The sequence below is a fragment of the Rhinolophus sinicus genome, linkage group LG02, assembly GCF_036562045.2.
Source record: "Rhinolophus sinicus isolate RSC01 linkage group LG02, ASM3656204v1, whole genome shotgun sequence".
Taxonomy (NCBI): Eukaryota; Metazoa; Chordata; class Mammalia; order Chiroptera; family Rhinolophidae; genus Rhinolophus; species Rhinolophus sinicus.
In genome coordinates this window covers 175,657,753-175,673,197 of record NC_133752.1, presented here as the reverse complement: position 1 = coordinate 175,673,197, position 15,445 = coordinate 175,657,753, and the positions used below count along the sequence as shown (strand labels likewise).

Here is a 15,445-nt window from a genome sequence, read left to right as displayed (position 1 = left end):
TCTTTGACTGTGAGGAAGGAATGTATGTCCTAAGAATTTAGTAAAGTCCTGAATGTGACCATCAGAAGCCCAGGTACATGTCTTTAGAACACTGAAGAATTACTTGCTGCTCTTTCACATCCTTAAAGTGAGGGCTGTCACCAGCTTTTATGCCGTCTTTGTGTGAAGAGAAAGGAACCTCTCTTCCAGGTGGGTGCAGACAGGCACCAAAGCATAGTTCTTGTTCAGCAGAGCTTATGTTGGGTTTCTGGCCCTCAAGTCAATTAATTTGCTTAACAGTAAATTATTTGAATATTCTATAACTGATATTATGAATGTTCTATTGACACTAATTTTAATTTTTATATATTGTGTAATTAAAATTTTGATGAACTCTTTCAATGAAATTTCTAGAATTCACTGTTTTCTAATTTAATATTTTGTGTTTCTAATTCAGTGTTTTCTAAATCCAAGTGGATTTAGTCCACTTGGATTTAGAAAACTTTCTTGACTAAAGTTTTGATGTCCAGTTCCATTTATGTGTGCTGTAATATATGATTTTTTTAAAGTACATTTCCATGAGAACTGTAAAATTTTTTTTTTTCTTTCTGTGGTACAAATTTCAAAGTGAATATTGGTGTAGTAGCAATGTAAACTTCATTTCATGGATCAGCATTGGACATTACTATCCAGAGCCACTCGAAGCTAGAATAATGTCTAGTATTATTTAGTTTGTATTAACTGACATCAATCTCAATCTGGGTGGCGTAAAATCTTCCTACTCAAATTGTGGTTCTCTAGACCAACAGGATCAGCTACTTGTTAGGAATTCACCATCTCAGACCCTATCCCTGATCTATTGAATCAGAATCTGCATTTTACCAAGATTCTCAGGTGATTTGTGTGCACAGAAAAAAATACTAGATTTTTAATTAAGCCATTTAGTCTATCCTCCTGGTTTGCCACTGCTTACCAAAACTACTTCAAATTTCTAGACCTTGTTTTCTTTATAAAACAAGAATTTAGAGCAAGATAATCTTTAAATTCACCGTAAGTTCTAAAACTCATTGTCAAATTTGTAGCAATTTTACATATATATATTTCAAGAGGGCAAATATACCTTTAAATGTTTTGTTCTTTAAAATTTAAGAAGTAATTTAAGACATAATTTGATCTTGTTTGAAAAGAATGAAAGTTTGAAATAATTTGAAATTATTTACATATGAAATGCTTCACCAAACACTTAATGCAATTCAACTATTTTATATTATTTAACCTCTTCTTACCTTAATATGTATGCTTGCCATGCTTTTCTTTCTTCAGACCTGTATGCTTTAAATTAGTCATAGATCTCCTGTCTTTTAATGATATGAGACATGTCCATATATTATTACTGGATAATGTCCAAACAAAAAGGGCATTAGGCTCACTGCATTAGAAAAACTCTAAGCTTTGGATGTAGTTTAGTGTGTTGGAATGTTTCAAATTATTATTAATATTTTATCTCCAATGTTTGTTCTATAGAATATATATATATATATATATATATATATATATATATATATATATATATATATATATATATTGCTTTAGAGAAGAAACTGATATTTCTATTGGAATAAATTTTTTCAGCAAATATGTATTGTGCTCTGTCTTCTCTAAGGACAGACACTAATTGTTCACAAGAGTTTTCCAGGGATGATCACACTATTTGAAACATAATGTCTGTAAATATGCAATAAGTTTGTGTTAATTGAAATATTAAATAAATGGAAACTTTTATTACTTTAAAACTATTTCTAGGGATGGTAGATCACCTCAGCCATGGAGACTTAGCCATGCCCTTCTGTGTTCTACCTTTTCTATCCTTTTCCACTAAGCTAAGCCTTGGAATTATAAAGAAGTATGTTCATGTGTTTTAAGACACTCCTTAGATAAAATGTTAACAACTTATATTAGAACTAGCCCTTTTATTACTTTCACTGATATGTGGTATATAAACCGAAAACAACAAAAGAATAAGAGAAACAAATGAGAAATAAAAATTCATAGACACAGACAATAGTTTAGTGGTTACCAGAGGGTAAGAAGGGAGGGGAGTGGTAGATGAGGGTAAAAGGGATCAAATATATGGTGATAGAAGGAGAACTGACTCTGGGTGGTGAACACACAATGTGATATATAGGTAATGTATTACAGAATTGTACACCTGAAACCTATGTAACTTTACTAACAATTGTTACCCCAATAAATTTTAATTAAAATAAATAAAAAAACAAAAACATAAAACCAGCCTCCTTTATTACAAACCTAGAACCTAGAAGTGCTGGAATTTCTTCTCTTTCTTTCATGAGGTGAAGAGGAATCCTAAAAAATTATAGTATGATGTACATGCTTCAAGACTTTTTCACTTCTTGTTTTCTCTTCACAGAATGTTCTCCTCCCATAATCTTTAAGGCTCACACCTTCATCAGTTTCAAGTCTTTTTCAAATGTCAACTATTCAGTTCAATATGGAGAACCTGTCCCCCACCCCACAGGCCACCTGCCTGGTGTACAAAGACGTCATGATGTTGACTGCGGACCCACCCACTGGCATCAAGTTCCTTCCCAATGAGGGGAACATCAATGAGGTTCCCAAAGAGGGGGATCTCACTGATCTGCAGGTCACCACTGAGGGCCCTGAGGGGGCCCCAGATGCCAGAGGCCAGTTGGGCATGGAACTCCTGCTGGGAAAAGACTTTCCTGCGTCCCCACCCAAGATGTACTTGCTGACCAAGATCTTCCATCCAGATGTGGGCGCCAGTGGTGAGATTGGTGCCAACGTGCTTGAGTGGAACTGGACAGCTGAGCTGGGCATCTGGCACATGTTGCTGACCAGCAGGTGCTGATCCAGACTAACCCCCAGTCTGTCCTCAAAGAGGAGGTGAGTCACCTGCTCTTGGAGAACTGCTGGGAGTCTCCTGCCCTGGCCTGCCTGAACAGACACATTCACTGGGGCCAGTGTGGTTGTGGTCTCCTCCACCCACCCGGGGGCACCTGGGTGCCAGGGAGGAGCTGAGGGCACCATGGCCAAGAAGCATGCTGGCCAGTGCGGTAAGAAGCTGGGGGCCAAGAAAGTGACAGACAGGAGTGTTTGGAGGGATTATAAAACATGGAAGGTTTTAAAAGAAGATAGTGTTGGGGATACATTAGCAAAAGAAAAGAAAAGATTATTTTTAGACCAGGGCATCTTCTTTTGGGTGGAAGGGATCAGCAAGGCAAGCGCTTTATCATGCAGATTGCTTCTTCCTATGGGGAATGGAGAGGGTCTGCATGACAGATAACCTCATTGTTGTTCAGCAAGTCCCAGACTGGTTGGTTAAGATGATTTTTCGGCAAGAGGTTAAAACTGCAATTAAATCAGGATTAAATCTAGGTTTGGTATCATGGATATTTTAGCACACGTGCATTTTGGGTCTGTGGTTTCTTTTTAACAGCTCTTTCATTTACAAACTTATTAACATTGGTCATGTTGAAACCTCTTGGAAACTACTTTTCTTACCTGCAAAACGAGGAAAATAGTACCAATCTTGCAGAGTTTTTATGAGGATTAAATGTCTTAGTGATGAAGTGCTTAGGACAATCCTTGGCATTTAGTAAAAACTCAGTTTGGGATATATAAGGTGAAGTAAGAGATTGGACATAAGCAAAGTAAAACTCTTTGACCTGGCCTCATGTTTACTTTAGAATATGGCTATTATACAATATATAATCTCTATGATTCCTTCTTTGTTTATACATCTTATCTCTAAGGTTAGATTGATATTCCAAGACAGGGACAGAATCAATTGTCTAGGAAAGCAGTAGCCATTTGCCTGATTCCAGGGCAGTGATTTGCATTGTTCCAGGAAGGAGGAAGGAGAATCAGTTGCTTGCTATGCTCTGCCCAACTGGCCTGGAATTGTGCAAATTAGTACAACAATATTTGACTAATTTAGTCCAACACAAACAGGGAAATTTCTTCCTGACCAACTCTATCCACCAGGATTTAAAAAAGAAAAACAAAAAAACGACCCAAATGTAACTGACCTCTTATAAAACCAGGCATTTTCCTTTATAAACTAAAGATTGTATAAATAAGAAAGCACTTATGCAGGATTAGAAAATATTCTAGAGTCAACAACCACTAAAATCTTTGTTGAAAGCCTTTTAAAGATCTGAATAGTGTGTGTTTCCTTTTCTCCATTGACTTGTGGTACTTTCAAAGTATTATAGAGAAGTAAAGAGAGGAGTTGCCAATCTATTATGCCATAACAAACAAAGAGAAAAAATGGAATACATTTTATTGCAAAATCTTTGTTATTCTAGATAACTTTGACCAAGAATAATGTGCTTTTTTTTTAAACCATGGCCTACTCTTGAAAAAAATAACACAACTATACAAATTAATGCCTTATAGAGCAAAACTTTTGGTAGCCCAGCCAGGCAGGTCACTAAGTACTACCTGTGAGTTCTTTTACTTTCTCAAAGTTTTATTTTCTTTCATCAATAAAATTGAGAACATCACATGTGATTTCACTTCACATCTCTCACAAACTTTCAAATATATTTCAATTCATTTTTCCTCAACTCCTTTCTTTTTATGTCAGGAGATGAAGTGTCCCTCCTGCATTTAAGGTCAATTCTTTCTCCACCTGCATTTTAGATCTCATTCTGTCCATGTCTTTGAAATCTTACTTTAAAAAAAATTGGCCTATGGCTGAAACAAGCTAATATTTTGAATCAACCAGTTTTTTTCCTCATCATATCTATAAGAATACCCAGTCTTGATAATACCTTTGCAATATGCAATCAAGCAAAAAAAATGTTAGACTATGCTTTGACCATAAAAGTAGATGAAAGTACTTCCTGTTTCAATATTTAAATCAAATCACATTCACTTTACTCTATATTACAATACCTAGGACTATTGATTTTTGCCTATATGATGAATATTATCAAAATTAAACCTGAGGCTGGTGGCACTGAGCAGGAGGGGCTGACCTTGCTTGGAGCCAGTGTAACTGATGGAGGTCAAAATTCTAAATAAGCAAAAGGTGTCCCTTTGAAGTAGTAGAGAACTGGTATTCTGTGCTTTATGTGAATTTCATTGACAATAGCTTTAGAATTACACAAATTTTCTTTAGAACTGGCTTTCATCTTTCAAGTCCCAATTTATAATAACAAAGTCTGAACTCAACAAAATTCTGTAACAAAAGCAAAAGCGTTGTTTTTTTTTAAAGTTTGCCCCACATCAGACCTAGTAGACTTCTTTCAATTTCTCAAATAGTAAGGTCTTTCTCACTACAAGGCTTTTACCATGCTATGATCTACAACTAAGATGCTTTTATTCCTCATTCCCTAGAAAAAATCTACACTTGACCGAAAGTGTAATATAATATATTGTTAAACTAAATCTGCAAACTAGGGTAATTCCCCTACCCCATCACTACTATTTTTTTTTATCACACATGGCACCACCTATGATTTCTCCTTTATATTGCACTGAATTTGAAATTGATGATTCAATATTTGTCTTTCCTATTTAAATGTGACTTTAATGAGGGCAGACACTAAAAAACTGTGTTTTCTTTTTTACTATACTTTCAGTGCCTAGAACTGGATAGCATAATGATAGTTGTTCAATAAATATTTTTAAATAAATGAATTTTGTTACGGTAGAACTGACCAAATATCACTCATTCAAATAACAATTGTTAATCAATTAACTTTTAAAAACAATTTTGGCTTTTTTGATGAGAATAGGTTTTAGAGAACCAAATATGGAAGCAGGGAGACCACTAAGGAGTCTATGGAAGACGTACACTGAGAGATGATGGTGGCTTTGAACTAGGGTGGGAGCTAGGGAGATGGAGTAGAAAGGAGATATTTGGAATATGTTATGAAAGTGAAATAACCTGGACTTGCTGTGAAGAATGAAAGAAAGTGAGGAATGAAGAATGATTCTTTATTTTTGCTAGTGCTACTGGATGAATACTTAAAGTCAATTTCTGAGATCGGGTGTGGATGAACAGAGAATTGAGTTCTCCTTTACACATGTTGTGTATAACACATAAACACTTTTTTCAGATATCATATAGGAATGTTAGGTAGGCAATTGGATAAATTGAACTACAGAGGAAGGTTGGGAGCTAAAGATACAAATTTGCAAAATTTGTGTCTCACTGGTATATAGTTGATATTCGTATCAAATATTGGCCAAGAGGAGCCAGGTTCTTTTAGGTTATTAAACCAATAGCTACAGTTATATTTATCTTAAAGCTACATAAAGTGAGTTTTTATATACTTCCATAGTAAGCAAATTCTCTGGAAATTTTTCTTAGAGATTTTTCATATGTGATCATGTGGGACTTAAAAAAATCCAACCTCATAATTTTTCCTTGAGTTTTAATATATTTTGATAATATATCTAGATTTAAAATATAAATCCATTATTTTAGGCCAATATTTTCTCTTGTTAGGAAAAAAAGCAGTTTTGGGCAGAGACTATTAGGACTTAAGAACACTAATATCTGTAAATATCAGAGGACTAAAGACTATGCTTTGACCATAAGAATTTGTACCTCTGTTATTCTTTTCAGATTTCATTAAATTAAAAAAATATTGTAGAGTGTGAGATATGTACCAGAACTGACCAAAATGCTTGAAGTACAAAGATGAATACAATATGATCCCAGCTTGAAAATAAGAGCCACTGTGTTCTTTGCTGTCAGAGTTATATAACTTTCTTGTATTATTGTTAAAATTCCAATTATATAACTGAAGTACAGATCTGTAAGCACAGAGTTAGCTTAATAAATGTTGTTTTAATCAAATTGAATTACACATGGAATAAAATATACTAAAATTTTCCTTGCATACATATTCCCCAGCCCAAGCCAACAAATTATAAACCCTTGGATGAATTACATCTAGAAGTGGCCAATCCTTTCCTAAATATTTAAATGAATAACATGAGGTATTTAGGCCAAAAGTTCATTCTGCTGGGTCTTTTGATGTGCCTACAAAACTGTCAATCCACACTACAGTTTTACTAGTATGTTCCAGAAGTAACCTCAAGAAGAAAATAATCCTGTGAGATTATGTTTGAAATGAGCAGTTCAATATAAATTTTGTCAAAATGATATAGTAAATTCAGGCAAATAAACATATAGAAGTTATCATAATTAGTTAACTTGGCAACAATTTTAGGATTAATTTATCCTGAAAGATCCAAAATGAGTTATTTTTATATGTAGATAAAGATTTGAACTCCTTTTAGCATTAACATTTTGACAGTGAAGAATGCTGGTGCATCAGAAAAGTACAACAAAAAAAGTGTATATTTGAACAAATTAAAAGTATTTTGTGAACTAGATGTGCCACGAAGACTCACATTGCCTGGTATTTCCTACTGTTATTCTTAGAGCTCATTAACTCCAGTTGGTTCTTTCTGTATAGTGTTGTGAACTGCAAAACCATCTTTATCAGAGTAAAACCAGGACTTCTAATCACAATTGATTGGATGAAGAATGACTGAACATTACAAAAGTGACATAATAAAGATTCTCCATTTTTTTTGAAATTTATTTTTATTAGATTGTTCTTATCTGGGAGTAAGAACTTGAGAAGGCCAAAGAAATGATCCCAGAAGAGCCAAGAAAAATCTCTATATTTAGTATACTACCGTTATAACAATTCTACCTTTACATATATAGAATAGCTTTTTCTTTAAATCTGAAAACATGAAAACCTGTATGAGTCAAACCAACACAATTTAAAAGAATTATTGGTCCTCCTTGCAATAGATTATTGAGGCCACATGTATGTAGAAGTGGACTGTGTGATAAGCAAGATTTTCCCAGCTAACTCAGCAGTAAAGGAATTTATTGAAAAGTTATTAAGGATCCTTTTTTTGCTGTTTCTTTGTTTCTTGTTGTTGTTTTTGCTCACAGTGAAGGCCACCAATCATAAGAATTCTTTACCAGTTGTGTAGTCTTCAGTTCACAAACTGAGGAATCTGTTTCATTGACAGTTCTACTTGAATGGGGGGAGGGGTGGTTACATTAGCCTCCTGTTAAATATAACTACTTCATTGTGGTACATGGTGGGGCTTCATAAGATCATTGTGGTTCCATTTATATTCTTGCCCCCACTGTGCATCAGTAAATCTATTATTTCTTGAGGATTTGTATGTGTTATATCAGAGACATGGACATGGAGTTCCTGAATGGCCAGATACAAGTTTCCAATTCAGTGGAATTCTAATTGTATTAATGAAAATATATTTCTTTCCTGGGTTCTAAAACATTTAAATCAGAAGGGCTCAAATTCCCAAGATTGGAAAATAAGCATTTTACAACTGCTGCCAAATCCATGCCTTGGTTCCCGGAGTCATGTATTTCCATTTCTAAAAGAAATAGGAACAAGCTCTGGGGTATAACTCATTCTTAAGCCTCCTTGCAACAATCCCCCAAATTGTCTTGTTCTAAATGCGTAATCATCTTAGAATACATTTGTTAAGGCTCATAAAATAGTGTGGATCTTTACCTCAGGCCGTTTGGTGGATTTTTTATGTACTTTGATAATTATCCAATATGTGTGTTTCACGTCCAAGAAATAAGTTAGAGGACTTCATTCCTAGACTACCTTGAAGCCAGGGAGCAGGTAAATGATAGAGGTTCAACCAATTACATGCATTTTAATGACATTTGGAATCAGAAATAAGTGAAGTGAGGAGGCAGGGTGAGGAGGAAAGTGTGAATGTGAGTGGCAACTTCTAGTTCGTTGAGGATATGATAAGCAGAACCCTTTTTGCTTCTAGTCTAATGTGTTTATTCCATAGATCAAGAAGTCAAAGGTGGGGATTATGATCATTGCTAGTTATATCAATTATAATCACACAATTGGGAACTGGATAAATAACCAAGAGATGGATCTGGACTCTGTTAGATCTACTGTGAAGCCAACTTGCTTCAAAACTCCAGTTGTTCTTGATAGTCATAATCCTCCACTCTCAGATATTATTAGCATGGTAGTATACAAAATTTCATAAAATATTTTTATATTTTTCTTTCCCAGATATCATGTGCTTTAGTACACTGGTTGCATTATCTTTGGGCAAGCCAGGAGTAAGATTAGGTATAGGTTATCAACCCTAACTCAGGTGGAAACCAGTGATAATTATGTAAATATTTATAGATAAAAATTCAGTTGTCTGTATCACACACTGGTGGAAAAGATAACTAAATAATCTCCTGCTCACCATTTAAATGAAGCACCCGCTGAGAGCGAGAATTTGAGGACCACACTTCCATTGCTATTGTATACTAGTACTGGGCTGACTGCTTCTAAGAGAACTAGAAAAATTGAAGAAAAGGAATGACAAGCTCATAACTCTAAGTCAGCTATTCTCATTAATTCTTCTGTAGCAGAGTTAATTCCTAGATTCTTGATGGGTGTAATGAGTTACTTTCTCTCCTATGTATTCAGAATGATACTATGTACACGCACCATCCTTGAAAGTATTGAAAAAATAGTCATGGAAATCATTCTCTGTGGGACTTAATTCTCTCATATTACCCAGTTGACAAAGGCTGCCCTAAAGTCTTGGCTCAAGTTATGCACTGAAGATGGATGTCACCAAGATGGCAACATAGGAAACTCCTGAAATTCCCTCCTCCCATGGACATACCAAGAATACAGCTGCACATGGATCAGTTTTCTCTGAGAAAAATCCAGAAACTACTTGAGTAACTCCTACACATAATGCAGAGGATTATCAACATGGATGAATGTGATGATTAATATGACAGGTTAAACATTTTTGATTCAATGCTTATAGAAAAACATGAATTTGTATACACAATAATTAATATGATTTATCTATTCATTAAGGATATTTTTACACCTTATTAAGACAGTAAATTCAATAAATATAGATATTGTTCTATATTACCAACATAGCAATGTTATATAACATTGTCAAATTGATAATATAATATAGACATTGTTTATTTAATATACTATATTTCTATAATTGCCTCCTAACTTGTCTCCTTGTTTCTAACTTTGCCTTCATACTCTTTTGTCCATACAGAAAATGATCTAAAACTAAAACTAAAATGTAAGCCAGATCACATACTTACTCTGCTGTAAACCCTATAATGGCTTCCTATTTCCCACAGAGGAAAAGCCAATATCCTTACAATGACCTGCAGGTATTACATGATTTCACCTTGTTGCTTCTCTGTGCCTTCATTTACTCTGCTCCAGGCATTTTCACCTTCTTGCTGTTCCTGGAATATGCCAGCCATAATTTGTTTCTCACTGCTTTTCCTTCTTTCTAGGTCCCTTTTTCACTGTGATATTCTATTGCCTAACTTAGCTCCTTGATATTCTATTGGCCAAATCTTTCACCCACTTTAAGCCTTTGCTCGATATGTATGTCTGACTTTGACCAACTTATTTAATAGCAGTCTATACCACCACCATCCCTCACATGCTTCACACATTCTTTTCCTTTTAAAGATTTTATTGGGGAAGGGGAACAGGACTTTATTGGGGAACAGCGTGTACTTCCAGGACTTTTCTCCAAGTCAAGTTGTTGTCCTTTCAATCTTATTTGTGGAGGGTGCCATTCAGCTTCAAGTTGTTGTCCTTTCAGTCTTAGTTGTGGAGGGCGCAGCTCAGCTCCACGTCCAGTTGCCATTGCTAGTTGCAGGGGGCGCTGCCCACCATCCCTTGTGGGACTTGAGGAGTTGAACTGGCAACCTTGTGGCTGAGAGCCCACTGGCCCATGTGGGAATCGAACTGGCAGCCTTCGGAGTTAGGAGCATGGAGCTCGAACCGCCTGAGCCACCAACCAGCCCCACTTCACACTTTCTTACCTTTTCTTCCTTCACTAGTATTTATTACCTTTTACATGTTTATCTACTTTTACTGTTTATTGTTAACCTGACCATCAGAAAATGTAAACTCTATAAAGTCTGGGATCTTTTTGTATTCTGCTCACAGGTATATTCCAAGTGACAAATATATTGATGGGCATTGTAGGTCAATATTTCTCCAATGTGTAACTGATCCTGAACTTTAATGTACGACAAGTATAGACTATAAATCTCAAAGAAATGTTTTAAAATATGTGAAATATATAGAAACAAAATTATAGTGGGAAGCTTTGGCACACTAAACTCTACATTTGCTACGTTCACTTGACTAAAGATTCACTAAAATTTAATAGACTATAATCAAATAACAGGGTATATTTATGAGCTATTTAAAATATGTACTTCAGAGAACACACCACTTCTTTTTTTAAAAACAAAGTACCGAGTTAAATATTTTGTCATTATTTTAGGCATTATTAAACATTTCAAACAAAAAAAACCTCAATGCTTGGAAGAAAGAAAATCACTCTTGTAAATAATTCTTGAAATGAAAAGAATTTCAAACAGTAACTACAAAGTATTTACAATAAATGATATTAACAACTTTGCGTATCTAAATGTATGACATGTGGCCAAAGTCCCACCCAGAGAGAATGTCATTGTCTTTAATGCTCTTATTATTGATGAGTAAATTAAATTTGTAAGAGATTTGTCACTTATTCAAGGTCACACTATTCAGGTGGCTGGATTAGTACTGGAATCCCTTTATTTTCTTACTGCATAAGCTGTATAACAGTCCTGCTTAGAAAAAACTTAGAGAAAAATAACAGTAAACCAACAGCCTCACAGAGCCTCTGTCTCATCTCTGAAGAAAACATAAAGAATAAAAAATAAGAAATAAATTGGTGATGATATTTAAAATCACATAGTGGTCACATAAACACTGAGAGATAAGGTTTGACAGATTGATGCATTTTGTTGGTAACAAATATATTTTTTAATTAATATTTTAATCACTTAAACAATTAAGATGTGAGCCCCTTAAGACCAGAAAGTTCTTTCTTTTGTTTTATGAAAACAAAATAACACATGGTTATTATGAAGCCTCAGTAGTGACACCTGCCCCATGACTTAAAGTTGAAGACGAAGGAACAGTATAAATAATACTGTTGCAATTATCTAAAGATGCATAACAAATCATCACAAAACATAGTGGCTTTAAACAACCACAATCATTTTATTATCTCTTATAGCCTCTGAGGGGTGACAGGGCCTAGCCAGGTGTTGCTCTGTTGAAATTTCTAGTGCATTTGCCATCAGCGGGTGGCTGGGTCTAGAGTCATCCCAAAGCTTTCCTCACTTACCTATTTAGCCATTGAGCATGGTTGTCACCTGGAACTTCAGCTGGGACTATTATCTACAATACCTACCAGCGTCCTTACTTCTTCTCAGCCCCGTTGCTGAATTCCAAAAGCAAGTTTACCAAGAGCTTCTCAATGTAGGTAGAAGCTATTTTGAGTTTTACAATGTAGCTTTGAATGTCACATTTGTTGAAGTAGTCAAAGCCCAATCACATTCAAGGGGAGTAGGCACAGACCCCTCCTCTCATTAGAAAATGTCAAAGAATTTGGAGGCCACATTTTAAAATTGACAATGACGTTATGAGGAAACAATCAGGTCAGATTCCATAACGCAGTGCATTCTATAATTAAATTGGCCTAGACTCTTCAATAAATGAATGCCGTGGAGTGGGGTGTGGGGGAGAGTTGATAATGAGGAATAATGAAACTATTCTTCATTAAAAGAGACCAAACTGATGCTGAAAACAAGATAAGAGGCCCAAAATGGAGTCACTTGTGCTAAGCCCATGTCACCAGAGACTCAACTCAATTACAATTTCAGCTCTCTCAGAAATGGAATCTTAAACCAGTCAATCAGGAATCTCCTAGTTAACACTAGTTAGGAAAGCTGCCTGGTAGGACCCTGTGATCCTTAAAGGAAAGACCTCGCCATAACCAAGCTGCTTTTTTTTGCCTAGTATAACTTCCTTGTTCCTGCTACCTTCTGCCTATAAAAGTCTTTCATTTTGTACAGCTCCTTGGAGTTACTTTGCATCTGCTAGATTGAATGCTGCTCAATTCGAATCAATTTTTTTTGTCAAATAAACCTTTAACATTTTTAATATGTCTCAGTGTATCTATTAACAGTAACAATAACCAAAATGCAAGTTGTAAATCTTGAGTAGGTCCTGTATTGAGGACGTAAGGGGTCTAAAGATATTTTAGGAAAATTTGAATATATCTTAGAATATATATTGAATTATTTTTAATTTTCTTAGTTTTATTTATGTGTGCAACTTTCAAAGCATTCAGAAAAAAAGACAATAGAAAGCAAGAGCGAGAGGTAAAGTATGTGTGTAAAAGTTGTAATAATTTTTGGAGGAAAATACTGTAGGTGAACAAAATACTGGTGTTTATTGAACTATTCTTGAACCTTTGGTAAATGTGAAACTCCCCTTAAAATTTTTTGGGGAGAGTTTTATTGAGGCTTGTTTTGTGGCCTAACATGTGGTCTAGCTTAGAAAATGTTCCATGTGCGCTTGAGAAGAACGTGTATTCTGCAGCGTTGGGGTGGAATGCTCTAAAAATATTGATTAAATCCAACTGGTCCAATGTGTCATTTAAGGCCACTGTTTCCATATTTACTTTCCGTCTGGAGGACCTGTCCCTTGTTGTCAGTGGTGTGTTGAAGTCCCCTACTATGATAGTGTTACTGTTGATCTCTGTCTTTATGTCAATATCTGTTTTATATATTTAGGTGCTCCTATGTTAGGTGCATAGATGTTTATTAGGGTTATGTCCTCCTGTTGGATCGATCCCTTTATTATTATGTAGTGCCCATCTTTGTCTTTTCATATATTCGTCATTTTATTGTCTAATGCCTATCGGTGCATAACTGGATGAAGAAACTGTGGTACATTTATACAATGGAGTATTACTAGGCCATAAGGAAGAAGGAAATCTTACCATTTGCAATGATATGGATGGAACTAGAGAACATTATGCCAAGTGAAATAAGTCAGATGGAGAAAGACAAATACCATATGATCTCACTTATATGTGGAATCTGAAGAACAAAATAAATGAACAAACTAATCAGAAACAGTCTCAGAGATATAGAGGAAAAAATGAGGGTTGCTAGATGGGAGGTGGGGTGGATATGAGGGAGAAGGTAAGGGGATTAAAAGCACAAATTGTTAACCACAAGATTGCCATGGGGATACGAAAGACAGTTTGGGGAATATAATCAATAATGCTGTAAAGATTTCATAGGGTATCCGATGGACACTTGTCTCATTAGGGAGACCACCTTAGGGATGATGTAAATGCTTGATCACTGCGCTGAAGGGGAACAATAATGAGTGTCAACAATAATTTTATATATATATATATATATAGATATATATATATATAGATAGATATATGTATATATATGTATATATACATAGTCACAAGAAGTGGAGTACAGCCTAAGGAATACAGACAGTGGAAATGTAATAGCTGTATGCAATATCAGAGGGATGGTAGATTGGGGGAGGGGGTTATCACTTTGTGAGGAGTATAAATGTATAACTACTACATTGTTTCGTACACTGAAACTAATCATAAAAAATAATTTAAAAAAACCCCAAAACTGCACGTTTACTATTGCAGTTGTACATTATAATCACAAGAGGGCGATAGACTCACTTTTGAATTTATATAAGACCACTCCTGATGTAAAAGGAGCATCCAGAAAAAAAATATGTATTTCTTAGCATAATATTCTCAAATGCTGGCTCTAGGAGGAGAAATTTGTAAAAATCTCAGAAACCAAGAAACAAGGAGAAAATCAATACTACAGTTGAGTAGTTAATATTACAATAGGAGTGCTAGAAAATGGAAGAAACACTGAAACAGGAAGAAGCAATAAGGACTTATCATTTAGGAGAATTCCAGGGTCTAGTCCTGACTCTGTCAGTGTTTAATTTTGTGACTTTACCTAGGCAGCTATGAATTGCTCTCACATATAAAATGAGGACATTGGAGCTGAGAATCTTTTGCTTTCTTTCTAGTTGTAAAAAGAGTCACTCACATTTTGGATTCAACTTGAATATGGTAACTCTCTAGTGACGTATATGCTGAATCTTGGTCCTAGGAGACAATGACACTAGAAGGAAATGACTGATAAACTCAATTGACAGGATGTCATCAAAATGGCGGCGTGAGGTGAGCCTCTGTAAAGCTCCCCTGGAATTTACAACTAATCGAACAACAGTAACTCCACAAGGGACTCCCTGCACAGCAGACAGGCAAGACAAAGAGGCCCACTACTGAATTCACCTAAAGGTGGGCAAATCGCGTGAGTGGGGGAGGAGGGAAGGGAGAAGTGCAGAGACGGAGCCGTGCGGGTGCAGGATGCAGATCTAGATCAGTGCTCGGAGCTCGCTGCATACCGGAACTACCACCGCTGCGGGAGATGGAGGAACTTGGACTGCTAGGGCTCTGCTTATGGCCC

At 35.5% G+C, this 15,445-nt stretch overlaps 1 pseudogene; it reads left to right on the top strand.

The window, feature by feature from the left end:
• The window catches only part of LOC109435566 (ubiquitin-conjugating enzyme E2 S), a 62,967-nt pseudogene extending 53,003 nt beyond the window's left edge, over positions 1–9,964 (top strand).
• Positions 9,965–15,445: the final 5,481 nt, after the last annotated feature.